The sequence below is a fragment of the Heliconius melpomene genome, chromosome 18, assembly GCF_056956725.1.
Source record: "Heliconius melpomene rosina isolate 202511_hmr_F chromosome 18, ASM5695672v1, whole genome shotgun sequence".
NCBI classification, from domain to species: Eukaryota; Metazoa; Arthropoda; class Insecta; order Lepidoptera; family Nymphalidae; genus Heliconius; species Heliconius melpomene.
Window position 1 is genome coordinate 13,142,874 of NC_140406.1, and position 13,238 is coordinate 13,156,111.

At 32.5% G+C, this 13,238-nt stretch overlaps 1 protein-coding gene and 1 long non-coding RNA gene across 5 annotated transcripts in view; both read left to right on the forward strand.

Annotated features, from left to right (window-relative positions):
- siz (Brefeldin-resistant Arf-GEF family protein schizo) overlaps nucleotides 1-13,238 on the forward strand; it is a 144,525-nt gene that overhangs the window by 74,971 nt on the left and 56,316 nt on the right. The window contains exon 1 of one of the 4 annotated variants that reach the window (XM_085201330.1): nucleotides 12,051-12,321. The exons of 2 other annotated variants lie outside the window; for them this stretch is intronic. The gene's annotated coding sequence lies outside the window, so the exon portion shown is untranslated. Of the gene's footprint in view, nucleotides 1-12,050; nucleotides 12,322-13,238 lie in introns of those variants that run through there. One more of the 4 variants, XM_085201329.1, reaches the window with a different exon arrangement.
- Nucleotides 6,415-7,558, forward strand: LOC146529636 (uncharacterized). Its single transcript, XR_014878980.1, has 2 exons — nucleotides 6,415-6,557; nucleotides 6,704-7,558. It is a non-coding gene; the product is annotated as an uncharacterized LOC146529636 (long non-coding RNA).

A 13,238-nucleotide genomic window follows, 5' to 3' on the forward strand; every position in this document is an offset into this window, starting at 1 on the left:
TATAGGAAATAATAAATAGGGTCATGTAAAAGAAATCATGCAATACGAGTTCTACGTGATTTGGCACTACAATTTCTCGATTGCACTAGCGACGTGTTTTCAAAAGATAAATTTCAATAAAATTCTTTGTAGATGCAAATGTAACCACGTAACTTTAGTTTCGGTCTTCCATATATGTTTACCTTTCATGAACTATTTTTTATGTAATACTACCTGAATTTTCTTAAATGTACAGACTGTTTGGATAATAATATTGTTTTTCTAAATCCGTGGTTTAGACTTTTGTTGTTGTTAAGTTATTAAATTTTACCTATATTTTTAATAATTTATATAATTGCTTTATTATTATAAACGTAAGTTGTTTTAAAATACACAATTAATAATTCGGGGCAAGTCGTCGTAAACAACGTCCAAGTGGCCCTGACGTCAGCCGGCCTTGAAAGATCAGCACTTTCGGTTCCATTACGCCTAGCCCGTTAATCGGTGATAAGAAAATAAAATTCACTTTTACTTTCCATTTACAATAACTTTATATATCAAATTCGTGTTATAATATATTTATTTACGTTTGAGTCTAAGATATACTATTACATATAAGTAATACATACATAATACATATTATTTTTTTTCTTTTAATAGAAATTATTGAAATTTTAATTAAAAAAATTATGTTATTAAAGTTTTGGAATTTCAACATTTTTTTATTAATACTATACAACCTACTCTAATCCGCTCCACCTACATAGGAAGAGAAACATTCCTCAACCTAGGTACTTAGTGTAAGTCGTTAAAGGTTGAAATTATAATTATTATTTAAGTGTCCAAATCTAATAAATATAATACAATCTTTTAAAATTATTGTCTCTGGTTTGTTTTGTTACGTATATTTTGCCAAAATTAAAAGAAAATATTTAGAAACATACAAATAATTTAACATAGCAGAACTCGGAACTCACTGTTCTTGGATTTTTTATATTTTTCCAAATATTTTTTTAAGTGTGTTGATAGGATCCAGGATATAATACAGGTGAGAAAATGAAATATTTAATATTTTAATTATCTCGGCTTTCGGAAGGTGGAAGCTTGCTAGCTCGTGGCTAATGGAAGCTTCATGGGAATTGAGTGTCTTAACCCTATTACTTACATGAAAAAAGAAAATAATATAAATATATTCAATAACACTGCTATAGCGACTATAATAAATGATTCTAGTTCTTCCACTGCAACTGACTATCATTAATTATCTTATCTCTTATGCATGTTATGTTGACGTCTCCGTGGAAACATGCTCGTTCCATTGTTGTTCTTTTAGGATTGTTTTTTCTTGTTTGTATACACTATACCATATTAATACACCATACATAATGAATATATAGAGTAATAGTGAATTTTACTTTATTTAAACAATTTATTTAAACAAAAACGGATCGAGGGAGAACTCACCACATTCACTTAGTAAATGTTAAAAAAAAATTCTTACACCATATAACATAGCATGTCTAAATGAAAAATATTACCAACAAATATTTTTATCAAATAATAATTATCGTTTCCCACAATTTAAAGATTCATAGAAACAGGTCAATGTTTTCAATAATCAGCGCCATGTCGAAACATGTGCATATTACACAGTAGGTACACACGTCACCACTAGGACATGTGGGTATGGTTTCTTCACGTCTGTTGAAATTTCGCGTGATGACCCCAACCTCCATATTGTTCTGATGATTTGATACACCTGCCTCGCCAAATATTTGATTGATTGTCTTCCAAATGTTGGTTTATTAGGATTGATGATGTTTGTTCGAACGATGTCTAGATAGAAATTGCGTTTGGATTGTATGAAGTTTATAGTTAATTAGTGCGCAATTGGATAACTAAATAGTTTGATATCGTGGTTGTGCAGTTATAATGTCTGGGTAGGGCTGTGATTGTGAATTCGAATTTCGACTTGGAGATTTATTTTTAGCTTTACGCTGTATTCTGCACATAGCAGGGTAGGCAGCGGGAACCTGGGCTATTTCCACGTTTCACGAGGAGACACTTCCGTTCCCTATCTTCCGCTGAACTCTTGAGGTGTTGAGTGGCAGAACTTTGCTTAGCCGAGACATGCCTCGTTACCAGAGCCAGGTAATGAAAATAATAAATATTTAATTCCTCCGAAAGCTCCTACACTACAATAGACGCAATAAATGATTATATGATTTTTTTGGTCTGAGTAGATAATATATTTTTTAAGTAATTTACGTAATTAATAAAATTAAATCTAATTTTTGAAATGCTTAACTGATGAGTTAAAAGATACAGATAGATTTATATTCAACACCACCTGTACCTTATTCAAAGTTTTGTGTTTCCTTTAATGTCGAAACATCCATGGTTCGTGTAGCCTCGCTGTACGGTATGTAATATAATTTAGCGTTGCGTACCTGTTTTCGACTTTAGCGACATATTTCGTCCGCCCACAAAATGCGTAGGCCTTCAGATTATTTCGCTTCTGAGGTCAAAGAGTCTACCTCGGGAGAATGTTTTTGATGAGCCCTGAACAGAAATATTATGTTTTATTAAAGGTTAAGTGAAATGTATAGTTTTTTTTATATTTAATTTAATAGTTATTTAAATCGAGGCCAATCGTAGCGCAGCGGCACAAGTGTGTGACTGTAAAGGCGACTGGAGGATCGATTCCAACTCGAGGAAATGAGATATTTAATATTTTTATTTCTTTCGCTCTGGTGTACAGTGTTTAGTTCCGCTTGTCAACGCGGAATAACTTTTAAAATTCGATACAAACGTGGGAAGCGAAGTGTCTTAGGTTCTTTCTGTCTTCCATGCTACAAATTATAACGTTAGATTTGGACACACAGAATGTTTTTAAAAGAAATCGAGTAGAATTTTTAATATATAAAGTTCATTGAGTTTCATTCATGCTATTATCGTACTACTTATTTATATTTCTCGTTAATAATATATTTCAGTAAAAGCTCTGCTCACGCTTAAGAGTTCTGTTTGCGTGTAAACAACAAACAACTTTTTCATCAAGACAAAATTTGCTGTTGATCAATTTTAGAATAATTGGTTTATTTTATTTTGATTTAATTAAGATCTTTTTTAATGTAAATATGTATGAAATTTAAAAACAGTGAGCTCAAGTTATAAGTGTCCATTTAATTTTAGTTCAACAAAACGTGATAGAAATAGTGTGATAAAGTTTTATTTAAAAATCGTACATATAATTTAAAAATCGTATATAGTTTTATGAAGAATAGATCCTTATTTTTAATTAGATATGCCTTAACAGAAGAAACGTTTAATCACAGAAACTTCTAATATAAGGATAGTTCCCTCGGGCTTAAGAAAAGCACACCTCGTGCAGAACTTTAAAAAATTCTCCGCGTTCCGTTTAGCATTATACTAATGAGTTTTTACGACAGGCGTCACCTTGTCTTTGTATTTTTTATCTCCACCCGACAAAGGATCCTGGCGGAGAGTATTGTCTTTGAGAATCTATTAAGTGCCTGCTGTAATTAATTCTTCCGGAATCCGGATGTTTAGTTTGGATAAAGGAAAAATCGTACTATAAATAGGCTTTTCCTAGTTAAACTTATACCGGGAATTTTATTAGATGTTTATTGCTCAATAAAATTAATGTAGGTATCAAAATAGAAGATTTAAATAATTTACTTTACTTAGTTGTGAGTTAGCTTCTCAGTCTGGGGAATAAATTTACCTGTCGTTGCCTTCTAATCGGTAACAAAATGAAACGCAGAGTTGAATTCCGGGATTCGAATAGAATAAGAACAGTAATGAATTCTTCAAATTAAAGAATAATTCGCCCAAAGACATGTCTAAAAATTAAGTTTTTTCTATAACATAACATATCTCTTGAATTATTTAATTAAACTAAAAACTTGAATAATTTAATTTGACGTCATAATCGACGAATAAATACATATATTATGATATTTATAACATATACTTATAAAAATAAAGGAAACGCCCTATATCTCGTTACACATGTTTGCACCGACGCCCCCCGCCGTACAATAAGCCGTGTTACACAATAGAGATCCTTTCGCCGCGACACTTTCGTTGCATAAATCAATCTATACTAATATAATAAAGCGGAAGAGTTTGTTTGTTTGTTTGTTTGTTTGTTTGTTTGAACGCTAAGATCTCTGGATCTACTGGTCCGAATTATATTGTTTTTGTTTTGTATGAAAGCTGCATTCTTCAGAAGTGCTATAGGCTATATTACATTACATTATACAAATAAACTAATATATTTTAAAGTACTTTCTAATTTGACATACAATTTATTCTGCCATGTTAATAACAACCGTCGCGTCGCTACGCAACCGTCACCGCGACATTTTGATATTCATCCTTATGAAAATAAATATAATAATCACTTTTAGCATTTTATCTAGATTGATATTATAGTTTACTGTTCAACATTCTAATAAATAATTAAGGAGATCTCACTGATTCGAAATGACCTAGCCTACGGGCGGCACAGTATGACCGAAGCGAACGGGCAGAGACGTTGACGGTTATATAAATTTTCATACATTTTCGAACTATTGTAAATGTTTATGTAATTATTTACTGTTTATAATTAATTTAAACTACACTTTGGTTCTCTTCTTATTTTATTTGATATTGCCCGCTAAAATTATCCTATTTCATAGAGAGAAATGTTTAGTTATTTCATAGAGTCGATATGAATGTACGCACGCACGGAAAATTTAATGTACTTTTTCTAATATTAAGACTACCTATCCTTTAGTTAGTTTTAATCCTTTTGTTGGTTCATTTCAATAACTCAGATATTTTTTTCTAATAATATGTCTCTACTTATTATTCTTTTTGATTATTTAAGCTTATATTTTCTTACTAATTCTATTGAAAATTGTACATAATTTCATGAATATATTTAATAAATATTCTTATTATTGAAGCAGGCGTAGCCGCGTCCGGGTCCACTAGTAATAAATAAACTTCTTCTTCTTCACTCCCAATATGGTCGTTTCGGTGGCAAAATGACGTTTTGTCACACTGTTTATTTTTATATATAGTCGTTATACGTAATGTGGTTGTTAGTAGATGATTTGTGTTGCCGATTGTATTGAATTTTGCATTTATTTAGTTTTATTTTTATTTTGTTCTTGACATTTTCTTGTTGTTGTTTTTATTTCGACGAAATGAAAGTGAGTTGAGATTTAATTTTGGTAAAATTATGTCGCTCTCCTATTAAGATGGCTTTTAGGAAAAATTATAAATACACAACAAATATTAAGAAGATTTTAGGAGTAAAAGGGCACAATGATGTGTTTTTAGTTAGCAATAAGAACTACTCGTGGCATAACCGTCCTGTGTTGATAGCCACTTAAACTGTTACCACCTCTATAAAACCCCACCGATTTTTATACTTATTGAGATAAGTTAATATTGAAATCATTATAATGCAATATCATTAATTTTCCACAAAATTACAACACTTTCCACAAGATTTCTTACGTAAAGCTCTCAAATATTAAATTAAACAATGAGCCAAAGATACATCAAAACTTATTACACAGTATAACTAAATAACGCCGGTTCCAGACATTTAGCGCAAACAAATCGCAGCCGCCTAAATAGGTTTTGCAACTTCAGCTTAACTTTTACTGCTCGATGTCATGCCTTCGGCAAGTTTCATTGTGTGACTGTTAAACGTACGGTTTGCTAGTTTATTGTTTGAAATATCTCTGTTTTACTAGCAGTTACTGGTGACAGAGATCGAGATTCTTTTTCTAAGATGTCTTTCTAAGATGTATTGATTTCTATGGGATATATTTTAATTTTTCGTTATTTTTGAAATAAGTCCAGTTGCGTTCAAAAATAAAGTTATACGTATAACATTTTAACGTCAGTTTTTAGTATATTCGTCTAAAATTTTCGATTATCGTCTAAATAAATTATATAGATGTTAGATAAACCTTATTAGTTGTTAATTAAACAGATAAGCGGTGTAAACAGTGATTCTATGTAAATATCTCCATCCGTGAAGGCATTTGTTTGAAGCGGAACAATGCGTGTGTTGGTAATGCAATCGGGCAAATCTAGGCTCCGATACAAGTGTGTTAGTGATCTGTGTGAATGTCCTCATAAGGGGTAAGTATTACATTTACTTGGTCGCGGCCTCGATATTTAAACTTTATAGGTAGATAAGCCTTAACCTTCACTAGCTGGGCTTTATATGTATAGTAGCAACTACCTGTTGGTATTACTTTATTATAAAATACGTGTTGTAATTTTTGTTTATTTACTGATTATTTTCTATCATATTAATTTTCTATAAAAGAATTACAACAATACTGTACTAAATATTGAACTATTTTAACGTAAATAATTGATTTGTATCATGTTTTTAACCCTAGATAGATAACCTACGTCGAATCGACGTAATCGATTTTGAAAAATTGATATAACTCGTTTGTTTTTCGCGTCACTAAACTGGCCGTTCCTGTCAACTCATTTGGCCGTCGGAGCTTGCAGGACACACCCGTATCCCTCCGGTAAGTGCAATACTTTCGTCAATATTTACCTACCTTACGTCGAAATGACGTATGGTTATCTTTAGTGTTAGTTTTTAGATTTTTAGGAAAATGTGTTATTGGGACTTATTTCAGAATAAATGTACTTATTTTTTTACTAATTACAGCTCACGACAAAAAAAAACATCATGTAGTCACATAATCCTATAAATGATGCAAAAATCAGTCGGTTGTTGCATGAAACGAGCGATGCAGAGATTCAGGGGTTGGACAGTGAAACTGAAGGCAATTTATTAAAATATGAAGTACAGAATGATGCTGTAGACTATGAGGTGAGTGGTCCATCAGTAGTAAACACATTGCATACGTCTGAAAATAACCCTGAAACTCCTGAAAGTGCTTCGGTAAGTATGCCGATTGTCATGCCACAGCGTCAAACTCTTCGAGGCAAAACTATCATCGTTGGACAGCCACTAAAGGCAGAACAAGTGGAAGAATATCATCTGCTAATATTATACGGACATCAAAGGGTCCCACTCGGACGAATAAATGGCCTTATGAGCTTTTAGAATGTTTCAGTACATTTATTATTGATGACATTGTGGAGGAGATAAAAAAATGTACCAACGCAGAAATCCAACTGAAGATTGAAAACCCTGATGTAAAAGCCACCTCCCACAGAACTCGAAGGTGTAACTGAGCTAAAGAAAAGAAAATATTGTGCCTTTTGTCCATCAAAAATTAGAAGGATGACAGATACTATGTGCGGCAACTGTAAAAATCCCATTTGTGGAGAGCACAAGTCCAGCGCCTGACCTAAGTGTCTTTGAGACGAAAATTAATAAAAAAATATATTTAATTAGGTTTTTAATATTATATAGTTTATAAAAAAAATATTTTAAAAAGTTAATATCTCAAATTATAAAACTGACGGAGAGATTCCTAAATGTTTAAGTTTTATAAAGTAAAAAGTACCTCCTTTTGTTCTTTTTTTATTTTTTCTAATAAAAATATAAATAAACTCTAATGTTTTTTATTTATTCACAACACAATTACATACATTAAGATATAATATCATATTCATAAACCTAGGATATACATAATCCAAAATATGCTCACTCAAACATTCGCACGTTGAATCGACGTATGGTTATCTTTAGTGTAAAGTGCAATATGGTTATCTATCTAGGGTTAAATGAATATTATATTTTTACTCTTTAAAAGTAAAATATCTAAAAGACGTTTCCTTCAAAGAGAACCAATAATTTATAACATACTACAGTAACCTATCGCCGAAGGCAATTTCATATAGATACAAATATTTGGACGTATACTTATAAATAAAACAGGAAGTCGCACGATAAAGTTGAGCAAAAATCCATAATATAAGTTTGAACCGGCTGACTTCAGTATTCAGCGTGGGTAATGTATTCAAGATTACATAAAGCTCTAGTGTGTTTTCAAAAGAATGAACATGCAAATCTAATATTGAGAGCTGCTTGTGAAATGCATATTGTAGATGAGGCAGCCTCCTCAAAGGCTGATGGGACTTAGGCTAATTAAAACTGCGTGAACAGCAAACTTCATTAGTTTCTGTACTCTCTGTGTGTGCTTTGTAAGGTGTTGATTCGAATTATTAATTTTGCAATTATGCAGTTTAGTAATTATGTAGCGTAATATTAACACACCTTATTTGGACAATGAGTTTCACAACTCAACAGGTAATGCCTCCAGAATTCGACAGAAAATTTGGAACGGAATGTCTCAACTCTAAGTTCTGTCCCTCTGCCTATCCTGCTAGAGGCGAGATACAGTTTAAATCAAAAGTAAGTAAATAATACACCTTATTTCTAAATTTAATAGACAAAATCGAATAGCTTATTGAAAAAAAAGATTACGTGCAATACGAACCCACGTAAAACGTCAGAATTTAATATATCACCAATACAACCTTCGTCGTATTCTGTCAGTTAAAGATAATGTTGTCTCAGTAAAGTCTCCGTAAACTTAAGTATTTTATATAACAAATGTCGACGCCAAATAAATTTGGGTTATTTTCGTCCATTTTTTTATATTTTTTACGTCTTATTTATGATTCTACGTGACGAAACTGACCTGTCAGTTGTAGATTCAGATAATAATTAATTCAGGAAATGAAAGGCAAGAAAAATTATACTCCGCTGACGGGGTATTTCTTAATCGTGTGTAGTTAATTGCACAAATGTGTCAGCTGTACCTTTGCTCTCAGTCTTATGTAACAGAGTTAAATATGTAACGCGTCTTGCAATTGGTTATTGAATTTCGGTCACAGTATAATTGGGATCTATATCTATATTATTTATAAAAAAACCTGGGCTGAAAACCCGGCACGTTATGGGTTTGATTCCTGTTTGAGGAAACGAAATGTTTAATATTTTCATTTTCTAGGTTTGGTAAAAAGCGTCTGAGAGCCTCTGTGCTGTGCTATATGGGAGATACAGCGTTAAGGTAAAAGAAATCTATTATTGTTTATGCAAAAATAATAGTCAAATAAAGATTACGTTTATAAAAACTGCAAAATTAAAAAATAAATAAATTACATTTTAATTCTTACATATTTACATATTTTAATCTACGCCATTACTGACCTCAATAGAAATAAAAAAAATAATACAAAATAATTTTATAAAAACTTGACTCAAGGGACTCGTTCCCCAGGGACGCTATTTCTCCAAAAGAATATTATAAGGAAATCACACAGTCGCAATTTCGTTTCCAGAACACCGTCTATCAATAAGTACTGTTTCTCATGAAACAGTCCAAGCACGTCCACCGCTACATGCTTTGCATCGATTCGCTTTATTTCCTTCACGGCAAGTGTTTTCATGTCACTCCTCTCTCTCTCACCATTGAAGGTTTTTAAAGAGAAGAGTGAGATGGAAGACCGTAGATAAATTTATGAAAGATATATCGATGTCTCGTAACACGTTCACCTAGTTAACGCTATTACTCGCTGTTGCGAATACGCCGTTGTCCGACGCGTAACTGTTTCGAATGTCCCTTCACACTTGTCTCGTCTTTACTACTGTTTAGTTACATGCTTCTTGTGTTTGTTATGTAAAGATTATTATTTTATGGTAATCTTCTGGGTTTTTTCTTTCAGCTGTACCCCGCATATAGCTGAGTAGACAGAGGGAACCTTCTGTTAAGACACTACGTTGCGTTTTTCCGTCGAATTTTCGTGAGATTGCGTGTTGAGAGGCGCTTTGCCTTGTCACCAGAGCGAAGAATTGAAATTAAATTATTCTACCGAGTGGGAATCGAACCTACAACTTTCGCGTTTACAGGCACACGCTTGTGTCACTGCACCACGACGGCCTCAGAATATATTTAGACTAAAATAATATTTTGTAAGTTTTTCCAAAAATATATCTACTCTTGTATTTTGTTAAGAATTCTGGGGTATTTTTCTTTTTCTACGATGTGTGTAATGTATTTTTGCTTATATATTATCTAGTTTTGGCATACAAATTGCATTACATTATCTAAATACACGCAAATCTTCTTTCTATCAGAGTGACAGTTTAAGGCTGGCTGGCTGTCGGCCGCGGGTTATCGCGGTCGCGGTCGGACAGTCGCGGAGTGTAACTGCCGGCGCCTCTGTTATCATAATTTTACTTATATTATTTTGAAATATATGCTGTGTTTATTATTATTAGTTGACAAGATTTTGTTTATTATATCTTATAAATAATTTTAAATGTAAAAATATTATTTCTTTTCTTTTTCTCGCGAAAGTTGGTTAGGGAGAAGGCGCCTAGTGTAAATATACACCCTTCTCCATTTTGAGTAGACATTGCTTGTTAAGTGCTGGAACTCAACGCTGCGTAAGCATTTACGAGTTCGAGTGCGAGTGCAAATGGAACTCACAACCATCATGCTAGCAGTCAAATACTATCCCACTGCGCCACTACGATACCAATTTTTATATTTATGTAAAACAGTATGTTATGATAACTTTTAATCTAGAGCATATAGTTGATATGGAGGCTAATCATAAAATACCTCTTTCGGATAATTGCATGTTAAATTCACATAAACTTTAATTAAGGTTAGTTAACTGTTAGGTATACAATAAATATTTCCGGTATAACAATAATGTTTTTATTCAAACGATTTTTATTAACAAATTAAAACTCATGATGATGGTGTACTATTTCAGTGTGTAAGAACAAGATCAATGAAAGGTCATTGGCGTTGTAATTACATGATGCCCATTAGAAATAAACAGATCTTTATTGGACTTGCAACTTACGGGCAGGCTAGTCACCGCAGATTGCGCCGGCGCCGGCCTTGCGATCGCGCTTCAATATCTATTACCGTCATAACTATTCATTATGAATTTACTTTTGAAATTAAGTATTTTTTTATATTGTTTTATCATTAACGCTAGTGTCAAGTTAAACAGAGAAAACGTAGAACTAAAACACTTTGTCCATTATTTTTAGAATTATTTAGAAACGTTGCGAATACACCACGATGATGTCTTTCTTTTTTTTTATTTTGAAAAGAGAAATCATTCAATCAAATTGCGAGTTTCTATTTAAACAGCATTTTCACGCATATAATATTTGCCAATAAAGTATTGCCTCCAGCTATTGAAACTGGCCACAAGTTTGTTTGGCCGGAGACCGGTTCGCGCGACCTTGCGCGGGCGCACGTTCACTTGACACTTACCGATCTCATAGATGTTTTACAGTGTTTGTCAATTGATTGCATTTACTTTATCTTGTTCTGTGGGAATTTATGATAGTGATCTTTTGAAAATCGAGTTATCATAATATAACCTCGTACACAAACGAGTATAAAGTTTTATTAAAAGGGTTTTTCAATAGGTCATACCTACATTATTACTGCAAAATTATTTCGTATTTAGTTCAAAATCAATCTAATATAATAAGTATTAAATAACAGAAAACTTTTAAAGTAACATGAAATAAAAGACTATAATTTCAACATTTATTTGATCATTATCTTTGCTCAAATAATTTCTTGACTCATCTTTACAATTGTCTTAAGCATTGTGTACGAGCAAAATTATATTAATGTGATGGCAATGACCTTCAGCAGTAAATCACCTTGAGGTTCTATTGTTGAGTCCAACAGGTGTCACGGGCTGTAGTCGTAGTGACGCAGAAACACGTCGCGTGACAGATGGCTCGCGGCACCAACTATATAAGGATTCGCAGATTAGTAGCGGGAAGAGGCATATGGTGGACGGCCAAGGATGTTGTAATATCCTGTCCAAAACCTCAGAAATGTCAACTTTTTATTAAAAGGCCGTACCTTTTTAGTTCTTTGACATTTTCTGGCAAAAAGAGAAATGTTATGGGGGGAAGAAATTGACCATAAGTGCATAGAAAGTATTTTTTACAGCATTCAGCACAACAGCGCTGGATTTATTGTCATAAGGCTAATACTATCCACCAGCGCAGGCTTTCCATTAAGCGACACGTCGCTGACTACGCATGCGTTAAGCCAGTCGCTCACGGCCGCTCGGATCGGCTGCACGTATTGGGCTTTTCATTATTTATACTTAATAACATTTCGCAAATTAATACGTCACCATTTTTTAAACCGAGTGTTGGAGTGAATAGTGCAAAAACAATTGTTCAAACACTTGGACTCGCCAAGGTTGAAGTGCTAAAGTGAAAAAATCGGAATCTCGAATGTTGTTTGGAGATCGTCACGCTTGTTGACTATTTTTTATTGGTTTGCATCAATTTTGCTGTAACTAAATCGTATCGTATGTCCCGATTATTATTTTTTATTTATATTAATTGGGATAATCTTTTTTCATATATTAGCTAATTCTTTGTCATTGACACGTAGTGACTCATTTGAGTGCTCGTTAGTTGTTAGCATCCAAACTTAGTGTGGGATTTTGAAGGTTTACTTGTGTTGCAAAACTAAAAATTAGTGAGCTAAGTAAAGAGCAGTGGCGGTATCGTGTATCTTGTCTCTTGTCATACAATAGAGTTTAAAAGTTTAGAAATCAAATTTGATTGTTTCATTATATCATATAACATTAAAAGACATCTTGCCCAAGATTGGACGTGAGAACTTATATTTATCTCTGATAAAGAGTACCATGACTATTCTCACAGTTTATCGAATGTGAAAATAAAAGTGAATCGATATCGCTAACCGCAAGTGCAATTATCACAATAATGATTTATAATAATTGCAGTTACATAACAAGGTCGTATTATATATTTGTAATTATGAAAATAATAATATGGCTAGAAATAAATTTGTTGACATTTTTGCTCAACTCTTGTTTTTGAGCATTGAAGAAAACTTAAATATGCATATCTAAATAAAATATTTAATATCAGAAGTAGAAGAAGTATTAAATAATTTTATTGAAGAAGTGCTAAGTTTTGGACTACTTACAGCAACACTCGCAGAGCAAACCCCTTATATATTTCTAACTTATAATTTCGAAATTACTATTTAGTTTATACTGTTTTCGTCGTTTATAGTTTGAATGACAATAGAAGACAAAGTGATTGTTAATTCCGTTCCTCCTGCTTATAATAATGATTTAAATAAATAAAAAAAGTACAAAAAAAACTATATTTTATATGAAATTTTAATTTTACATTTCAAATAAAGATGCCTGATTATCATTTAATTATGTCACTGATATCATTGTTCTTG